The 20,444-nt window shown below is 26.8% G+C and overlaps 1 long non-coding RNA gene across 1 annotated transcript; it reads right to left on the reverse strand.

Annotated features, from left to right (window-relative positions):
- Positions 1-10,144: 10,144 nt before the first annotated feature.
- Positions 10,145-19,524, reverse strand: LOC145849150 (uncharacterized). The gene is made up of 3 exons (XR_014372327.1): positions 19,407-19,524; positions 17,656-17,739; positions 10,145-10,295 (listed from the first exon to the last, which is right to left on the reverse strand). It is a non-coding gene; the product is annotated as an uncharacterized LOC145849150 (long non-coding RNA).
- Positions 19,525-20,444: the final 920 nt, after the last annotated feature.

Genomic DNA, 20,444 nt, shown 5'->3' on the forward strand with positions numbered 1-20,444 from the left:
TGAAACTAGTCGTTAAGAAATAATATACGGCTAAAACATTGCTGACATTACATTTACCCTGTAAAATAATTACAAAGTAGACCAAATAAATTTTTATTAAAATAATAATAAGCATAGTAGATTTATAACATCCAATAAGCATTTATGTAATAACTTCTACCTTTATACTTTTAGCACCTTTATTGAAGTAAGTATAACGCTAAGAACAAAATAGATTTAGAAGCTCTACATTTGCATAAAGAATCCGTTTCTTTACAAAAATCATACACTAAAATTGCATAAAGAATTAGACAGGAGCTGTTTTGATAACATAGTAAATAAGATGTTCAATTCAAAATACAACTTTAACTATTGTTTAATAATTTTTATCTGTTTGATAATATTAAGTTTAAGAGGATTTTAATGTTTCTTCTTTGAATTTATACTTAAATGATCTTATAAAAGACTTTGAAGAAGTTTATATACAAAGTAAAACTGTGTTTTGTTAATCAGAAGCAATCTATCACTTTTAAAAAATCAATACAAAACTACTTTGATAGTTGTTTTAAATATAAAAAAAACGAATATGGAAAATTTTTCAAGTATTTTAAAAACAGTTCTAAACTTTTATTCATAAGAATAATAAAATAAAAAGCTACAACAGAAACTGTGTATAAACATAAAAAAATAGATACCAAATATTATTTTATACACACATAAGTAAAAAATATATATTTTTTTATAAAAGTGATGATATTATTTCTTAACTTTGATTATTAACGTATTGTAAGTTTTACTATTTTGAGTTTATAAGTTATTAATTTTTATAAAGAACTACAGATTTCGGTAAATAGTAATTTTGAAAACAGTTTTTTTTTGTAAAACAAAACAAGGCAAATATACTTAAAAAAAGATACAAAGTAAAAAACAGAAGAGTTTTTCGATGCAAAAAAAATCTCAAATTGAATAAAACAACACTCTGAAACAGAATTTGACAAAAAAAAACTTTTGACTTTTAATTAAAAACACCTAAAGCAGTAAAAACAACTTGAAAATTTTCACAACTCAAGTTTACAAATATTCTAATTTTGATTTTAAGTAAACTGCTGCTACATGTTTGAAAATTATTTAAAAACGATCCCTTTCCGGCTCCCGTCGGCCCTCCAACCTTTCGCGCTTGAGCGCTTCAGACATCTGAGACTTAAACCTTCAGAAGTTTGGTCGTGATTCCTTTCCGGCCGTTCTGTCGTCCCTTTAAACCGTCGCGCTTGAGCACTTCCGATATCCGGGACCTCGACCTATAGACGTTCGGTTGCGATCCATTCTCGGCCGTTCCGTCGACTGATCTAATGATCACAACACCCCAATCAATAACTAGGTCGTTTGCAAAAGATTTAGCATCTAGCCTTTCGACGAGGGAGCTGACACTACCTCATGGCAGCGCTTGTCGCATCTATGAAGATGACGCGATGACGATCCAACGGCCGTCTAGCTCTGTCTATCGAGGGCGAGGTACGAATGCATTGTAGCTTTTAGGTGGGATTCTGACTTAATTCAGTCATTGGGTTACTTCGGATTACTACCAGTTCTACTTCCTAGATCTCGACCTATAGAAGTTCGGTCGTGATCTCTTCTTCGCTGTTCCGTCGTCTCTCCAAACCGTCACGCATGAGCGCTTCCGACATCCACGACCTCGACCTATAAACGTTCGGTCGTGATTCCTTCTCGGCCGTTCCATCGCGCTCGAGCGATTCCATTCTCGAAGCCTTTCAGCGTCTCTGCCGTTCTTCAACGGGCTTCGACTAGACCCCCCGTGGGCCTGCCAACTTGTAGATTTTGAGCTTCACGTTTCGGCCCTTGCCGTTTCCGAGCAACCGCTTCCAGCACTGTCACCCACCGTTCCGACCAGAGACATTATTGAATTTAACTTTTGCATTATATTAACAAATTCTGCAAACAAATAGTTATATAGATAATATGAAACAAAAACTTATGAAACAAGTGTTGTATTTGCAACTTTCCTCTATTGCTTTGTCATAACTCCTCTTCTATAATAAACTTTTAATTAAGTCTTCAACCCCCCCTAACTCTGTACTTAAATCTAACTCTGTCTAACACAAAGTTAAATACACCCTGAAAAAAGTCACATAAGCAAAAGTTGCACCCGATATTGCAATTGAAAAAGGTAAGAAATAGCCTCGCAGTTCTGAAGTATGTGAACAAACTAAAATATATTGCTTTAGACTTTTATATTTCATTCGATTGTTAAAATAAATAAATTAAAACTATTACAACTATCTTTTAGGGTGTAAATAAGGGTTTCCCAAAGTTTTTTTTGCAAATGGCCCACTTTAAAGAAGTTAAAAAAGCCATGGCCCCCTTCAACAAGATTACTCATAAACTACCATTAAAAACACTTAGACCTTTTTTTCTGCAATTCAAGAGTATCTAGTGTAAATTTCAAGTTATGACCTTACGGTCCCCCTGTGGCTCGTTTACTGCTCATCCCCACTCTTACTTTGCTGCTCTAGGCCCCCTGAGTAGCTGTCATGACCCACTTTAGGAAACCCTGGTCTATATAGACTCATACTTCATAAACTGTTTAAAGTAACTATCTTATTTAATTACAATCAATAGTTAAATTTTAATATAAATAACCAAGAAAGTCTATAACGGTTTGATTTATTTGTTATAACTAATAAACTGAGGTATGTGTTAAGTGTGCACAAAGGGACATTTTTATACGAAGGATGACTTTTGCACGAGTTGAAATTTATTTTATTTTTTTTATGTCGTGCAAAAGTGTCTTCGTGCATATTTTAAACTATCTCTGTCTACAATATACTGATAAATATTTCCTTACAGTTGGTCTTTTTTTTTTTCTAATTTTACAACAACCGTTTTATCCGTCAATAATTTCTAACCTATGAAAATACATTTTCAGGTCATAGAAAGTTCAGAACAACTATTTTACGTTGTTTAGAATTAAGAACTTAAATCAAGATGTTGTATACCTAGTCTATAAACATTTCCTCACATTAGAATAGAAATAATTTATTATTTCATACCTGTAAAACGATTTTTTACACTTTGGAAGCTTCTAATTTGATGAGCGTACTTTTAATAATAAAACTAGTGTTTCGTAAGTTAACTGTTGTTCTTAAAAGTTATGTTAACACAACTTAACTGCGCATCTTTAAATAAAAAAGTTTTTAGTTTTTTTAAATTTTTGTTACAACTCAATATGAATTTTAAGCTTTATTATTCTTAGATTTTCTGAAACTCTTTTTTATAAAATTAACAATACAGTGCTTCCTCGCTAATCCGGCCAAGTTGGGCAAGATTTTTTTGAAAATACGGCCGGATTTGCCTTTGGCCGGGTAAGAACAAAATATCGCTTTTACAAATTATCTACTTAAGTTATATTATGAATGTATATAACAAAACGTACTATAAAATTACTTTTAATTTAATTTATATTACTTTATTCAAAGAAAAAAGAATTAAAACAGACAAAACTAAACGAAACAAAATTTTATAAGTTCAAAAAAACAACACTGTTAACACTTTAACTAAATTAAGATTTTTTTTTTTTGAAAAAAGAAAGAACGGAAGATTGTTTTACAGTGCTTTCTCGTTTCTTAGCAGAAAACTCACGAAATTGGATGAGTTTTGACACATTTTCAGGTGTGGCTTCTGGTTGGCAACGATAGTAAGCTAAGTAATCGTCCATTTTCTGCATGGCTTCAGCATGAGAAAATGGACACTTAGAAGGCTGGGAAACACCAATTTCATCTTCAACAACTTCAACAGCCTCTTTTTTGTTATCCCCAGTAACCAGTTCAACAATTCCTTGCTCGTCCATATGCTCATATCCAGGACCATCGCAACTCATACATCTTTGAATATTATCTTCTGTAAATGTGATATTTAATCTCGCAAATTGCTATACAAACTCGTTGTCTTGAGTTTTTTCTGAAGGGTCTATGGCTTTCAATGAAGAGCTGATGACTTACCAATGTTAAACTGGCTCATTATAACAGCTTTAGGCACATTATTGTTTGCCATTTCGCAAACTTTTAACTTGTTTTCAATTGTTAGTTGAACGCATTTTCGTTTCTTTGCTGTCTTATCCATTTTTTAACCAGATATGTTGATTGTATTTGTAGTATATTAAAGTGTAACTTGCTTAGCAAAGACAGAAAAATTGCAAATGAATAATAAACAAGTTTGTTACAACTGAGCGGAAAAGTATGAAAAAAAACTTAAGATTATACAAATGATACTTTATTATGACGTAACAATAAATTGCTTGCATACTTATAAAATGTAAATTGAATACTTTTTCGAAGTAAAATGAATTTAAACGCTAAAAACGCTAAAGTAAATAAGTCGACTTCTCGACTAAAACCGGCCGGATTAGCGAAGAACCGGATTAGCGAGGACCGGATTAGCGAGGAAGCACTGTACTATAAGCCTCTTGCAAATTTATAGTTTGCAAAGTACTTTTTGAATAACTATAAAAAAAGCTTTAATATGTTTAAAACTTTTGTTGATTAATTACAAAAGCTTAATATATAAGATAATAATTAAAACACGGACAAAATTATAAATTCTTATTAACTCTGTTCTATAGCAGGGTTTCCCAAACTGTTTAGTCAAAATGCCCCTTTAAGGAAATTATAAAAGCTATAGCCCCTTGCGAGAAAAATTCTCAAAAAACTGCAAATAAAAACGCCTAAGACCTCATTTTTTCTCTTCATCATCAACAACAGAATATCTAGTATTAGTTTCAAACTATGAACTCATAAGGGGCCACTTGGCTCAGTTTTGGAGACTTTTTTCTAGAGGAAGACCAGTGGCTCCTAAAATTTTCGAAACATGTGCAAAAAATAAAGGAAAATAGGATTGTAAACACAAAAACTTAAGTAGTATAAATAAATTATGTAATTTCTTTTATAATTTTAGTGTTTTAATGTATGAATAATGTGTTGATAACTATAAATTTTTTCTACAATAAGCAATTTTTATTGAAAAGTAAAAATTGAACACCAATTTTAGGATAATGTTAAATATTAATATTTTTTGTGCACAATTAGCTGAAGTTTTTAGTTGCATACACAAAAAAAAAGTGTTTGTATAAGATTTCAAATAGTTTTATTCTAAAAGTTAAAGATTAATAAAAAGTAGGCAAAGAGACACTAATATAAAACAAATGTAAAAAATCATTCATAATTTTTGCATACTTTCATATTCAAATAAAAAACTTTCCTTCAAGAAACAGTATTAGTCTTTAGCTCTTGTGAACTTTACAGTGTACACAATCAGGAGTTACTAGAAATTTAAGATTACAAAGATTTAATTCATTAAACAAATAGTTTTAACAATAAAGTATTTATTTTAGTTTCTAATAGACAAAGTCAGGAAAAGAAAATAACTATCAACTAAAAATATATGGGACTTAAGCCAAATAGTTTTTTTGTCATTGCTTTATTTTATTCTGGTAATGGATTGCAAGAAATTTTACCACTGACAAATGCTTTAAATTTATTTTTAACTAAAATTTGGTAGTGCCTATTCTATTTATTGCAACATTATAATAAAAAAATTAAATGAAACAAAAAATTTAATGCTACTTACACTATTCTTTATTCGGCTCTTATTTTATAAGTAGTGAAAACATTTATGTCTCTTTAAGCTAAATTTTTCTTGTTTAAAATTTTATAATCTATTAAGTTTTGACTTCTAATAACGTGTTGTCACTCTTTGGAACCAACATTTAAGTCTGAGTTTCATCAAGCGAGATAGAGTTTATGATAAACTTAGAAAAAATTCTTAGGAGCCATAGACTGAAAAAAAAGTGTCCAACATAAAGGTTAATACAAGTTATTACCGAAATAATAACAAATAGCTAACACTTAGTTTGAAGTCAAATTAAAAAGTAATAATTTCAAAACCTAACATTTATGAAAAAATATCCAAGCTAGGCTGAGTTAAAAAAAAAACAAGCCTAAGTTATTAAAAAAAGTATAACCTAAGTAAATATACCAATTATTTTGTATCCCCATTAGACAGACTTGTTTTCATTAAAATAACTACTAATTTTAGTACTTGATACAGGGTTGTCACTCTTTGAGGCAAAGAAAAACTTAAACTGTCATTAGTAACCCTTAGTTTTTTCAAATCTTAAAAAAAAACTTTTTTTTTTTTTTTCAAAATCAATAAAATCAAGTTTTTCAACAAAATTTGATATAAACAGGGTTTTCACTTTATAAGTCAATAAAAAATGTCCTGAGTACTATAAACTGTCTTGAGTCATCCTGAGTTTTAAAGTTTATTAAAGATTCCAAAAAAAAAAGCTTTTCAACAAAATTAGTTATAAGCTAAGAAAATATGAAACCTAAACCTTATTCTAAATCAATAAAAAAAATCTATTTTTAGATTTAAAAAATATCTGAAAACTGTAAATTCTTTAAATAAGTTATTTAAATTGTAGTTTAAAAACATTTTTTTATATAACAAAGTTATTTTGAGTCAGCCTGAGTTGAAAAAGGCTCAAAATATTTTGAGATTTTTAGAAACATCAAAATGTCTTGAATTATTTTTAGTGCCATGAAAATGTGGCAACCCTGTAAAAATTACAAAATATTGAAACTACATAACATTCAAATCTATAAAAAAAAAAATACCTGAAATAATTTAAAATCCTAATATTATCCCTAGCTTTTTATAAACAAATAAAGCTATATTAAGTATTTAGTCTGATTTTGGAAAGAATATTAAAACAAAAAGAAAAAAACTTCAAAATATTCCTGAGGGTGTGGCAACCCTGTAACTGAGCTAAAATTAATTTTAATGTTTAATAAACTGCTTTTGTTACTTAAACATAAAATATTGGTCTAATTTTGACATGATCAACTACTTTTTTAGAGTTAAACAATAAGCATTGTTATTATTAGTAAAAGTATATGATTCAGAACTTTGTATTGCCAAAATTAAGGGCATAGGGGGGTTCCACCTTGATTTTTACAAGTTGATCTTATTTTATAAAATTTTATCTGAGCTATCAGACATTTATAACCGCTTGAAAAAATTAAAAGTATTTTTTAAGATATGAGCGATCAAAGTCGGTGACCTCAATAGGTTCCTAATGGAAGGCGCAAACTAAAAATGTGAAAAAAGACCATTTCACTAAAAATCTATCTCCTTCATTTTATAAGCAATCTTCTTCAAATTTTTACAGAAAGTGTATTATTAAATTTTTAAGAGATTTAATTCAAGAGTTTTTATAATTTTGAAAAATAAAAATTTTATTAAAAAATTACCACCTATTTTTTGTTTTTTTTTTATGTAAAATTTTTATTTTTTAATATTTTTAAAATTCCAACAAACAAAGTCTATTAAATTACAAAAGGAACTTTTCCTGAAAGTTTGAGGTCTCTAGCTCAAAAAAATGACGGAGGAGATAGGTTTTTAGTGATTTTATAAATTTCCAAGAAAATTGACCTCGAAACATTTGCGGCCCATACGTTTGTATCGGAAACTTTTTATAAAAATTACAATATCTCAAAAGTTAAATAATATTTTTAAAATCTATAAAAACTGGCTTGTAGTTTTACTTTAGGCTTTCATTTCAGACACAATATTATTTTTAGTAAAAAAAAATGTCAGACCCCCCTATGCCCTTAAGTAAATCAATAACAGCAGAAACACAATATAGTATTAAAATTATGTAATAACTATTGTAGAATAACCAAGCTACTTTGCTAATTGACAATATTTTTAGGTTTTTAGAAATTTATAGCAACCTAATCAATAATAAAAGTCATATTGCCTTTAAAATTCCAATTATAACAATATCTCTGCTATAAATTTTTGAAATTCACAAAATTCACAAACAGTAAAAATTATTTAAAAAGTTTACTTAATATACTGAAACAAAACATAAAAACTTTTGTCCCTGCTTTTGGTCACAAAAACAATTAAATCAGTTAGATCTCGAACAAACTTAAAACTGCAAATAAAATATACAAAAATAAATGAATTCAATATGATAAAAAACTGTTTACTAATACAAATAAACATATGTAACTGTATGAACAAAAAGAAAGTTAAACATTTTTAAGAAAATATAAAATATGTAAAACATTCATTTACACATGAAATTATAACTGAATTGTTTTTTTTTATTACCAAGTTGTGCAGCAAAATAATATTCACACACTTTATACACTATTTACTTATGTTAGGGGAGGCTTTTAAACTCAAATTGATTTTCAAACTGCAATTAAAAGGTAAAAAAAATTACAATCAGGGTCTAAAGTTTTGATTAAAAAGTTTAAGTAAAGACGTTGTAAAACATTGATAACATTTTAAACACGCAATAAAAAATTTTTGTACAAGAATTATTTAAGTTAAAGACTACTGCAGTTTTCTTCAGCGTTCTGCAATGTTGAAACATCCTGAAAAAAATAACTCTGCTTAAAATGTTAGTTATAATTCAAACAGTTAAAAACTTTTAGTTTACATTTAATTATCAATTAGAATAATAAATATTTGTTATGTCATTAAAAAAAGATACATAAAAAACTAGATTAAGCGTTTTTTTAAATACTACACTTTTATTTAAACAACTATTTAGAACTAATATACCTTTCAATACCATTTAAAACCAAGAAATTTAAAAGATTAAATCTGAAAAGGTTTTTACTGATTATATATTAAAGTACTTTCAATATATACAAATAAGTGTACTAATATGCCGTTATGACATACAAATATACTACTTTTAAAAGCTTGAGAGAAATAAAAATGAACACTAGGGTGCATCTGTTGCCCCGACCTGTGAGTTTCCCATTTTTTGCGTGGTATATTACCTAAATAAACATCAAAAATCTTCTTTTCGTGATTTTTGCTACATGAAAAAATGTTTTCAGCCAAAAATTTGAAAAAATAATTTTCAAGGTCCCGTATAACTTACATTGGGGTTGTTTTTAGAAAAATTTTAGGTTTGCCACGGTGGTAAAAGCTTAAAAGGTATTTTCGGTGCAAATTTTTTCATGTGAATTCCCACGCTTGAAAAACAGTTATTTAGTAATAAGTATTTATAAACAATAAAATAAATATAAAAATTTGCAGGTTCTTTAACAGGCAACTTTTTTTTCTTATAATTAACATTAATAATGTGACTCAAGTTCTTTAGTCATAATAAAATTCAATAAAATTAATAAAAAACATATAACCTTTTTTCAATTAAAGTAGTTTAACAATGTTTATTAAATAAACTAGTATATAACAGTTTTTTATCGGAAGTAATTTTTTTATTGGTATTTTTCCAAAAATGAGTTAAATATTCCAATTCAAAATTTTTACTGATTTTAGCCATGTCATACCTAAAATAAAATTGTGCAGATAATTTATAACATGTATATGTATTTCGAACAAAGCTTGTTTGTCAGTTTAGTTATAACATTTGTGGCTATATGTTGACACAGCTTTAAACAAAGTTTGAAACTAGTTTGTAAGTTTTAGCATTCTTAAAAATTTTAGGCTTTTAAAAATAACTTACAAAATCAATACTCTTAAAAGTTTACAAGGTTTCCAAATTTTAAAATAAAAACAGCTAGCTCAAAGAAATTTAAATGATAGGCATTTTGTATATAAAATATTTTGTAAATAAAAATCATTCAAAATTAACCAAACCCAGTTTTACAATTTAATTTACACCGTTCAATGAGGTTTTTTTTTTAAATTAAAGAAAAATTATTGAGTTTTTTTATTTTTAGAACCACTAGGCTTTACAGATTCATAAATTAAAGCACAATGAAGTACCTTTTAAAATTTTAAAGTTAATCGTTTATTAAACAACAAAAAATGTTACTCAAAAATTTGGTTCAAAAACCTGGACTAAAAACTTTTGGTTATGGAGTCGTAAACCTCTGATACAGTTTAAGGTCATTGTACGAGGTTTATAAAACAAATAAAATATAGCTATTAGTTTTGATATGTATTAATAAAATTACTAGCTATTCTTCTTATGTTCTCTTAATATAACATGCAAAACAATTATGATAAGTAGATAGAAAAAAGTTAGGAGCATTTTATTACTTGTTTTAATGTTTCAGTTTTTATATAGAGTACTCTTTTTGTTGATTTAAGCAAGAAAAGTTTTTTTTAACTTTAAAACTTCATTTTAGAATTTAATAATTTATTTAAAAAATATCAATAGTAGACAATAAAAAAAAGTTTAAAACCTTAGAAGGAAAAATAGCTGCTAGTCTCGTACACACATCTTTGTATCTATATGCAGCATAATTCTGTTAAAATAAAAGAGTTGTTAAAGTAATTTTTAAAACAAAAGTAATTATAATTACATAAATATGTAATGTTTTATGTTATAAAAAAACTTGATATTTAGTAACTCGTATAATATTTAAAGTTATCTAAAAATGCTTGATGCATTGAACACGAAAAAAGTAATTACGTTTTAATAGGTATATAAATTATATTTAGAAAACATATGATATTTAAAACTTTGTTAACCTTATTTAAATGATATACATACTAATAGTGCCTAACAAAACACATAAAAAATAAATGTTTTCGTTTCGTTTATAAACAAAACTAGCTTGTGATAAAAAAATTTCACAATTATTTATAGAGTTCTATGGGGAATTTATTTTTTCTTGCAAAAGTCAGAAAATAAACGTACATTTTAAATTTTACTGGTCCTTAACTTCAAAAGCTTTTTAAATTTTGTAATAAAAACGGCAAATAGGAATTCTATAATGGTATATGCGATTTACTAGATATATTCTAATGAAATAATTAACATAGAAAACTTAAAAATGCGGTTTTTCTTTTGAAAAAATATTTTTATTTTCATTATGAGGTTGTGCATTTCCCATCCAATTGAGAACCGCTAGTCGACCAAGAACAAGGGTCAGCGTAACAGTGATAGCAAAAAATATAATAAAAAAATCAAAAAACGTACAATGGAAAAGAAATATCAGGGTTGCCACTCTTTGAGCCAAAAAATCTTCCCTGAGTGACCAAAAATTTCCCTGAGTAACCTTAAATTTCCCTGAGTTTCCCTGAGTATTTTTCAAATCTTAAATAAAAAAATTTCTCTTCTAACACAAATTATTAATACCTCATTCCCATTTTTCTTTTTTAATAATAAAAGGAAGGTTGTATGTGTATGCTTCTTCATTAAATTTATGAAAAAAACTGTTTTCAAAAACTCAATCTTAAAAGGTTTAAACCAATTAAAAATTAAAAACTAAATTTTTGCACAACTTTGTGTAAACTTGTTAGTTAACTTTCTACATAAAAGAATAAAGTTTAATTTGTTTGACATTTTAATTGACAAAATTTAATATTAGCCCCTAGAAGATTTTACAAATTTTAACAATTCAGAACTTAGTTCACTGTGCTTGGTTCTAGACTGTTTGCATATAGATGATCTTTGATCATTCTTCGGGACCTTATTGTCATCTCTCCCATATTAGTTGATATTACTTCCTTATTTAAGCTAAAGCCCCGTTCAACACTTGCCTGGCCATTGTGAAGCACAAAAACAGCCTCAAGGACTCTTGTTAAATCTTTATACTTGCTTGGGATATCGAGTGTGTCAAAATAAAAGGTGTCTAAACTGTGACTTTTTTCAAGAAAATTTTCAAAAAGTATTTGAGTGTTAGAAGAACTTAACAAATCAATGTATTGATTAATGCTGTCATCACCCTCTTTTGCTTTTAGTATCTTCATGCTGACAAGTTGTTGGACCAACCTTGTAAAGTTTCTGACACAACGGTCTTTACCCATTCCAATTAGACATGCCGGATTTAAAACAGCTGCCCTTCTTAAAAAGTTCAAACCAACAGTCATTCTTGTTTTAATTTTTTTTATTATAGCAAATATAAAAAGTTTACATTCATTGTGAAATGACTTGAACAAAATGTTAGAAACTTTACCTTGATTTAGCAAATCTTGAATTAAAGTAGAAGCAGCACATCCTAACTCTACATCTTTTTTGTGAAAACTTTTATTTTGAAAATGCTCATTATTTAGTTCAAGTAGCTTTTTTCCATTTGAATGGGCTTCCATGAAAGAAGTAGTAAAAACAATATTCATTAACTTGTATACTAACTTCTGTATATCATCATACATGAAAGGAATGCTTGGGCTGTTTTCCTGATACCTTGTTAAATATGGAACCAAAATTGAGGCAACAAAGCTAAAAAAATTCAACATCACAACTATTAATACATCATCCTTTATAGCATTGCTTATAGTTATAAAATCTTGACCTGGTGGCTGTTTGTAACCAGGCAGTTTTTTCCAGTACTGTACCATTTTAACAACATTAGGCCAAATTAAAATGGCTCTGTCAGCTATCTGCTTTGACTCTAACCATCTTGTGGCGCAAAACGATAAAGGAAAGATAGTTGACCCAGTTTCAGTTACATAGTCATCTCTTCTGGCCGATGTGTGATCAAATAAGCAATGGAGATGTTTTAAAACTTTTTTTTTCCAAGGTGTAGCTTCAACACTGGACTTGAATGCACCATGAATAATGTGCAAGCTGCAGGACCCTGGGTTAATAAGTTGAGGTAGACCTGAAGCCTCTCTATCAAAGTCAACTTTTTTTGCAAGAGCAACGTTCACATTTGGTCCATCCATTGAAACTTGGATCAAATTTTTTAGGTTTAACTCTTGAATTTCGGTCAATAGGGCTTTTTTTAAATTATCTGCAGTACAGTGACCTAAAAATACTGAAGTAAAATATTGACAGTGTACTTTTTTTTTCTTCATGCATCTCACAACCAAATCTAGTTGAGTTTTTTGCAAGACTTTATTGAAACACTCATCAAATGAAATGGAATAAAAAGACGAGCACAAAACTGTTTTTTTAAGACATCTTTAAAAAAAGGGGCTATACCAAAGTTTGTTATATATGAATATTTGGTACTATTCATGCAGAAATTTTTTTGCAATTTCACTATCAGGAAACATGGTAGTGAGTAAAGTGTTATTATTATCGCAAGAGTTTCCTGACCAGTTTTCTTTGGTACACTTGAGAGCCCAATAAATTTCAGCAGCTGTTGAAGAAGTTGCAGCTGATATACTAGTTGAACTATTAGCCCCACCAAAATAAGAAGTAATTGTATTATTTTTACTCTTAGAGGCTTTCAATTTAAGATGTTTTTTCGACATACTGTGCGATTTCAATGCCCTTATACCCATGTTGGTTAAGGCCATTGGTGTATCATCACCACACCACTTACATTTAAACTTCTTTTTTTCTACATCCTCAAGTAACCAATCTTTGAAGTCTTCATGGTTAAGCTAACTTTTTTTAAACAAGGTTTTTAACTGTACTTTACTCATAATACTTAAAAAAGCTTTTAAATTAAATCTGCAAAAAAATTGTAAAGTATATTAAAACATTCACACTAAAAAATTAATTACATTACTGCTACTACTTTTGAAATTATTATTTTTAAACAAAAATTTAACCTCGATTTTTTTAACAAAAGTAATACAACACTAAACTGTATTCGTTTTAATATTTTTACTGAAAACAAGTAGTTGTAAACAAATAAAAAATAACTTTATTATTTAAAAAATAAGAACTAATAGTACAAAATAGTGTTTTTTAAACTACATAAGTAACTAAAAATAAAAAGTTTATTAAAACTTTTCAATTAATAGTTAACAACAACTTTCATTTCTCTAAACTGTTTGATTTTACTTTAGTAAATATAAATTTAAAGCTTAAAAAACTACAATGTTAATACTAAGAATATTGAAGAACTAGCCGCAAGGCTAAAAAAATTCAAAATAACCACTTAAATAATAAAAATTACTACTTTTGAACAAAATATTGAAACTGGATTAACTAAACCTCATTCTAGATCTAGAAAAAAAATTCCCTGAGATTTTCAAAAACTTCCCTGAAATTTAGAGAAAAAAACAAAACTTCCCTGAGTTTCCCTGAGTTAAAAGAAAAATGTCAAAAATTCCCTGAGTTTCCCTGAGATTTTCTACAGTTTGAAAATTCCCTGAGATTCCCTGAGTGTGTAGCAACCCTAAAATATGTGGAAAATGAGCGCAGTTGGGAATTGTGAGTTTAATAAAATAATTTAGCGCATTTGTTACAAAACCAATTTCATTATTTGTTATAAGTATCGCCTTTGACCTAATTCCCCGTTACAAGAAAATGAATTTATTTGTTTGAAATTTTGAAAACTATTAAAACTTTCCGTGATGAAAAACGATATAGTAAGACAAAATGGATAAAAATTTTATAAAGTTATGCAAGAATATATATGTTTGTTAAAAGAAGATAAAAAAAAGAGCTCCGGAAAAAACCAGTGAAGCGTTAATTGTGATGCTGAGCATGTACTGAGAGATAAATAGAGCATGTAGTAATTGTAATGGACGTCCAGATAGCTACTATTATGTATAACACTTTATAAAATTTCCGGATACATTTTAGCTTTACTTTCGATATAAATTAAGAACATTTATTATTTTACAAATTTAGAAATAATATAGTTTCCTGTTTAGCGCGGTTGGGTTCCTTCTGATAAACATAGTTTTTATAATTGTCTTTTGAACGATAAAAAGCGCTTAATAGGTTTGGTCTAAAGACCTAGTGTACAAAAAAAAATCGTTCAGTTATTAATAACAATAAATGTTAAGTTTGCAGCTGATGACAAATGTATACACTGATAAGCATCATAAACTGACAATAGTTAGTTAAAATTTCTTTTTTAAATTGTTAAGAATTCAAAATTTAAAACTTTGTTGACTAAAAAGAGAGAGTGAAAATTCAAACAACATATTTTTTAGTTATTAACATAGAATACACCTATATTTAAACAACATAAAGTTTTGTTTATAAGGTACAATAAGTACATGTCAGTTAAAGCTTAGTGACAATGCAAAAGATAATATAGGTAGAAGTATTGAATAACAATGTTAAATTTACAAAGTTATGGTTTCTTTTAGACTAATAAGTTAAAACTATCAAAATTATATTAATTAAAAATTTGTATACTAAAATAACTTTTATGAAAGAAAAACAAGTATAGCATTCTGTCTAGGCAAAGAGTTCATTATTATAATGCTCAATAATTAAATAATAAAAGTTGTTATTAATTATTGAAAGAAGTTTTACTTTAAAACGATTTTTTTATGCGTATACTTTAGCCTTTATGACCAAAATGATATTTGCTTAACTTATAATTTATACAGCAGTCAAATGACCAAATAACGCTGAATTGGAGGCAGAAAATTGTTATTTGAAATTCTGTAAACAACCAAAACTTCTGTGACAAAAAAGTAATAGTAGTGGACAAACAACTTTATAAAGCTGTGTAAGGTTGAATATTTTTAAAAGAAGAGAAAGGAAAGAGCTCTGAGAAAATCAGTGGAGCGTTAATTGTTATACTGAGCATACACAGAGAAATAAGTAGAGCATACTGTAATCGCCATTAATATTTTGTAAATTTTTTTGATTAGTGATCAGTTTGTTATTTAACAAAATTCACTTAAATAGCAAAGATATTTAATAAATTAACAGCAGATGGCTAATTTTTACCGATAAACATTGCAAACTAACAAAAGTGGCTTAAATTTTTTTTTAATTATTTGATACAAAGTTGTTAAATATGTCGACTACAAAAAGTCAGCTAAAATTAAAAAAAAAGATTTTTGAAGTTCATTAATTCAAAAAAATAAAACAAAAGTATATACTTACCAAATACTTAAAATTTTGCAAAAATGTTAATTAGGTAAATTTAAGTGAAATATTACTAACAATGCAAGATGTTTCAAATCTAGTCTTAAACAGTAACACTATATTTATTTAAGCTATTGACGATGTAAGATTAAAAAATCCGAAACTTTTAAAACTAAATTAAAATAAAAATCATAAGAAATATTAAAATTAAAAAATAAGTATAACATTTTGTATTTGTATGAGAGTATAAACAAAGTGATTAGTTCTCAATAGTTTGAAGTTAATAAATAACTAATACAATATTTACTTTAGTAAATTCTAAATTCATACAGAGTTTCGAATCTGACCGCTTTAATATTTAATTAACCTTTCTAAATTTTTGTCGTTTTATTTATATAGTTTTCAAAGTTTAACAACAAAACTGATTGTAGCTTATAAAATATAGTTAATAACCAAAACATAAAAACCAAAACATATAATGTTAATGACATAAAATCAAGTTACATTAAAGTTCAATATAACTTAATCTCATAGTTTAAAAGTTTTTGATTAAATTTTATTTTTTCAAATTGCAAAAAAGTAGTGCTTTTTGAACAAAGTTGAATTCCTTTTTAAGCTTTTTCCTAGTACTTCTGATAAACTTGTTACATAATTATTTTAGAAAGGGATTGTTAAACTTACATTTAAATCTTAACTTGATGTACTTTTATCAAACACTATTTCTTGCATGTTTATTTAAATAAATGATTAATAAAATACAATGCATACATTTTAAATTGTTTTTTAATCTTCAACAAGTTTACAAATCATCAGATAGAAGCTCATTTAATAAAGTTTAGACTTGTTTTTAATTATTAGACTAACAAAAACTCAATATTTTATATTTATGAATTAGATAATTGAAAAATACTTAACTTATTCAGAAGATATTTGTTTTAAACATGATATTTTCGTACAAAAAATTTGAAACCTGTACTTTATTTTTCAGTAAAAAAAAATAAAATGTTTTACTATAATATTTATTAATATTAACATAGTGTTTTTGAGTCTCAAGGATTTAATAAAATTAGTTAAAGCTACCATAGTTAAAGCATTTTATTGATCATTACGTTAACTAATCAATTTATAAATTATAAGAAAAATTAGTAAACATGAATTGGCATAGAAAAGTAATTTGAAGTTTAAACAAAACCAAAGTAAAATGTTAATAATTAGTTATTAAAAAAAAATTACATTCTTATTTACATTACAGTCACCTCTCGTAAATCTACGTACTTGATTGCTTACGCACTCGCATAAAAGAACTCTCAAAAAACATTAAAAAAGAATTTGAAGCATTCTTAAAAAATGAAAACGTTTTGTATGTACTTTATCAGTAATGTAAAATTTCTTGCATATCATTTTAAATACTAATATATGAGGACAAAGGTTAACAATAAAATTGTTTTTTTTTTTAATTTCTAGTTTTGCCGTTCATAAAGAGCTTATTGAACTCTATGGCTTTGTTATTTTTATGTAAAGTATCTAAACCCTCCCCAATTTATACCTTTAAGTAAAACAAGGTAAATTTTTTAATTTACTAACATTATTTATGTCATAAAATTTCATTTAAACATTATAAGTATCTTATTTTCTTTAGCTAACTTGTTGCTTGTCAACCTCAAACTAAACTTGTCTTGCATGGTGTCTGAGAATTATTTTTTCTAATACTATTCAATACAAATTTAGTCTTAGGTGAGCAAGAAACGAAGTACAAAAAATACTTTATGCACACATAAATAATTAAAAAACTAAAACTTTTCACATATATAAACTGTACAACTTAAATTTAAATATTTTGTAAACAAAAAAGAGTAGAAAAGTCCATAAACTTTATTTAAACAATTATATAATAAGTAAAAAACCAATACTATTTTCATATTACCTACCTCTCGTTTAGTTATGTTCTCGTGTTTAGTTAAGCAATTTTGCTGTGAACACAATATGCGTCGATTCGCGGGGAGTGACTTTACCTGCAAAAATATTTTCTACGTTATACATTAATATTAATATTAATAAAGATTAAAACCAACAAAACTTTATTTTATCTATATTAGGGCTAGTGTTCTAGCCGTTAGTCTATTATAATAAAAAATAGAATAAAGTAGTTTAAGAGAAAATGTACAGTATATTTTAAAAACAATAAAAATTTTTGCGGCTTAAAGATTTTTTTAGACAGATGTGGCCTGCTGGCCATAACTTACTCAACCCAAAATTATGTTGTTGTAATAAGTCATAAGGATGTGTTTGCTTACTTATTAAGTTGTGCAAGTATTATATATTGTATATGATACATATGTACTCCATAATACGGTAGTTTATAAATTGTAAAAAATTATCTTTGTTTCTTTCTTTCTGTATGTTCTTTTCTTTGTTTGTGTTTTTTATTAAATAAACCATTAACTAACAATCGTTAAAAATTTGTAATTATAAATGATTTAATATTTTCTTTGTACAAAAAAATAATCAATTACTCATTAGTATTAACAGTAAAGTAGTTACTACCCGTAAAAGTATGTAAGACTTTAACATAAGTTTATTAAAAACTTAATAACAATTAAAAATTATTAAAACCAATTTAAAATAAGTTGTGAGAAAAGTTACAAACTGGTATATAGTTACTATTTTATTGAAGTAGTAACTTTTGCAACTTAACATAACATTTCTTTACACGTTAAATGTTATTGTCTTCTTTGTACTTGAATATGTAAAAAACTTTAAGACTAAGTAAAAAATGAACAAAAATTGCAACCTGTTATTAGGTATCGCATGCATTATTATTTAAATATTCTTATATCCTCTAAGTTTTTGTCCTCTAATATCAGGAAGCTTTGTGAAAACCTACTTAAACTCTTACTTTAGGAAATATGAAAACAAAGCTAAAAACAAAAATTCTATGATTGCCCAAAATTTCAAAATTTCTTCTTCCCTACTTGCACCTTTTATTAGTTATGGATCCCTGATTTACCGAAATTACTTAAAAGGAGGAGAGATGGTCTTTTTTTAGAAATCCTGGTTTAAAGGTTATTGTTGCCAATCAAGCTAATTAGACGAGGTTAGTAGTTTTACAACTTTAGTTTCACAAGCTTTTATTCCCACGGCTATATTAAATTAGAAACACATTTTCAACATTTACTGAGAAGTAGTAAATAAAAGTTCGAGGTACTTGCAAACAATTGTAATATATAGAGCTTTAAAATCTTGAAAGTAATTGGTTCATGTTTATCTTATAAAAACTTTGATATAAGGTTACTTTGGTTTTGCAGTATTAATGAAAGTTGAACTTAGCATGGTAGGAAGGAGATATCTTAGTATAAAAACCATAAAGGTATTTTCAACTTTTATTAATTATAATAAAATTGAATATTTTAAAGCTTTTTTTACTAACTTTAAAAAATGTACATAATATTACAAATACAGAAGGGACAAAGATAAAGTACGCACCTTAGCATTGGCCAAAAGAGCGTACCTTGCGTTAAATACTTGTCTTAAAGTTTTAAGACATGTTCTACCCTTTATATACAAAAAGTATTTAATTTCTAATGGTTTTAAATAATTACATTTTAATTAAAAATAAGAATTAATCACATAACGTCATATTTTGTTTGTTTAGTTTAGATTTTTTGATAAATTATCATACCTCTAATTTTCAAAACAATTTGATTCCGTTCATTTTCCTATGCAGGTCAGTACCTTATCCATGTTCAAATTGAAATCGTTTTATATCATTGCTTACTTAAATTTATACTTCAAATTCTGCAAAAAAAAAAGCAATAGCAAATGTTTATGTTTTTAGCAGTTTGTAAAATACTTTACTTGTAATATTTTTATTTTCAGTTTTTGTTTTTAACTTTTATGCCATCTTTTCTTAAAAATTTTACTTGATATAAAGGCATTTATTTGATTAATTTTTTAGCACATAAAACTTTCATTGATGCTGAAATAAGATAAAAAAACAAATAATTAAGCAAAAGTAGTTGGAATGTTAAAAATTTATCCTTTTGTAAGTTAATTTCAAAATGAAAATTAGAAAAAAAAGAAAACTAATGCTTAAATGCAGTTATATAACACAATAATTCTAAATATACATCTAAGACTCCACTAATAAAACAAGCTCTTTCTAAAATGATAATGATATATTTATTTTAAACAGTTAAGATTAAAGGTACTTTCTGTTGAACTTGATAAAAGTTGTGAGTTTAAACAAAGTAGTGACATTAACTACATTATATTGTAGTTGTTTCAATTGACAAAAACTAACTGGTAGTTTAACCAGTGGTAAAGATTTCATAAGCAGTGTAGCTGATTGATGACTTGATTGTCTGGTAAACATAAAGTATTTGGTAAATAAATATACATCTAAGGCAAACAGTTAATAGTTAAATAAGATCAATAGATGTTTTTCTTTCAAGACTGTGTTGTACAAACTAAGTTTGAAAAAATAAATTATTTCTCTTCTAGTAGTTGGATCTATTTATTTGTTTTCAACAATCAGAAAATATAGTAAGGTCGATATACTTAATTAATTATAAATTACTTATCATAGTTTCTAAGGTTTGTTTTTTTTGAAAACAAGTCATAACAGAGCAAATTAGAGAACCACTAAAACATAACTTATTGCTTTTTTTTCCACAAAATGATTATTGGATAAGTGTTTTAACAATAGAAAATAAAAATT

Source organism: Thalia democratica, chromosome 1, assembly GCF_965202585.1.
Source record: "Thalia democratica chromosome 1, ktThaDemo2.hap1.1, whole genome shotgun sequence".
NCBI lineage: Eukaryota > Metazoa > Chordata > Thaliacea > Salpida > Salpidae > Thalia > Thalia democratica.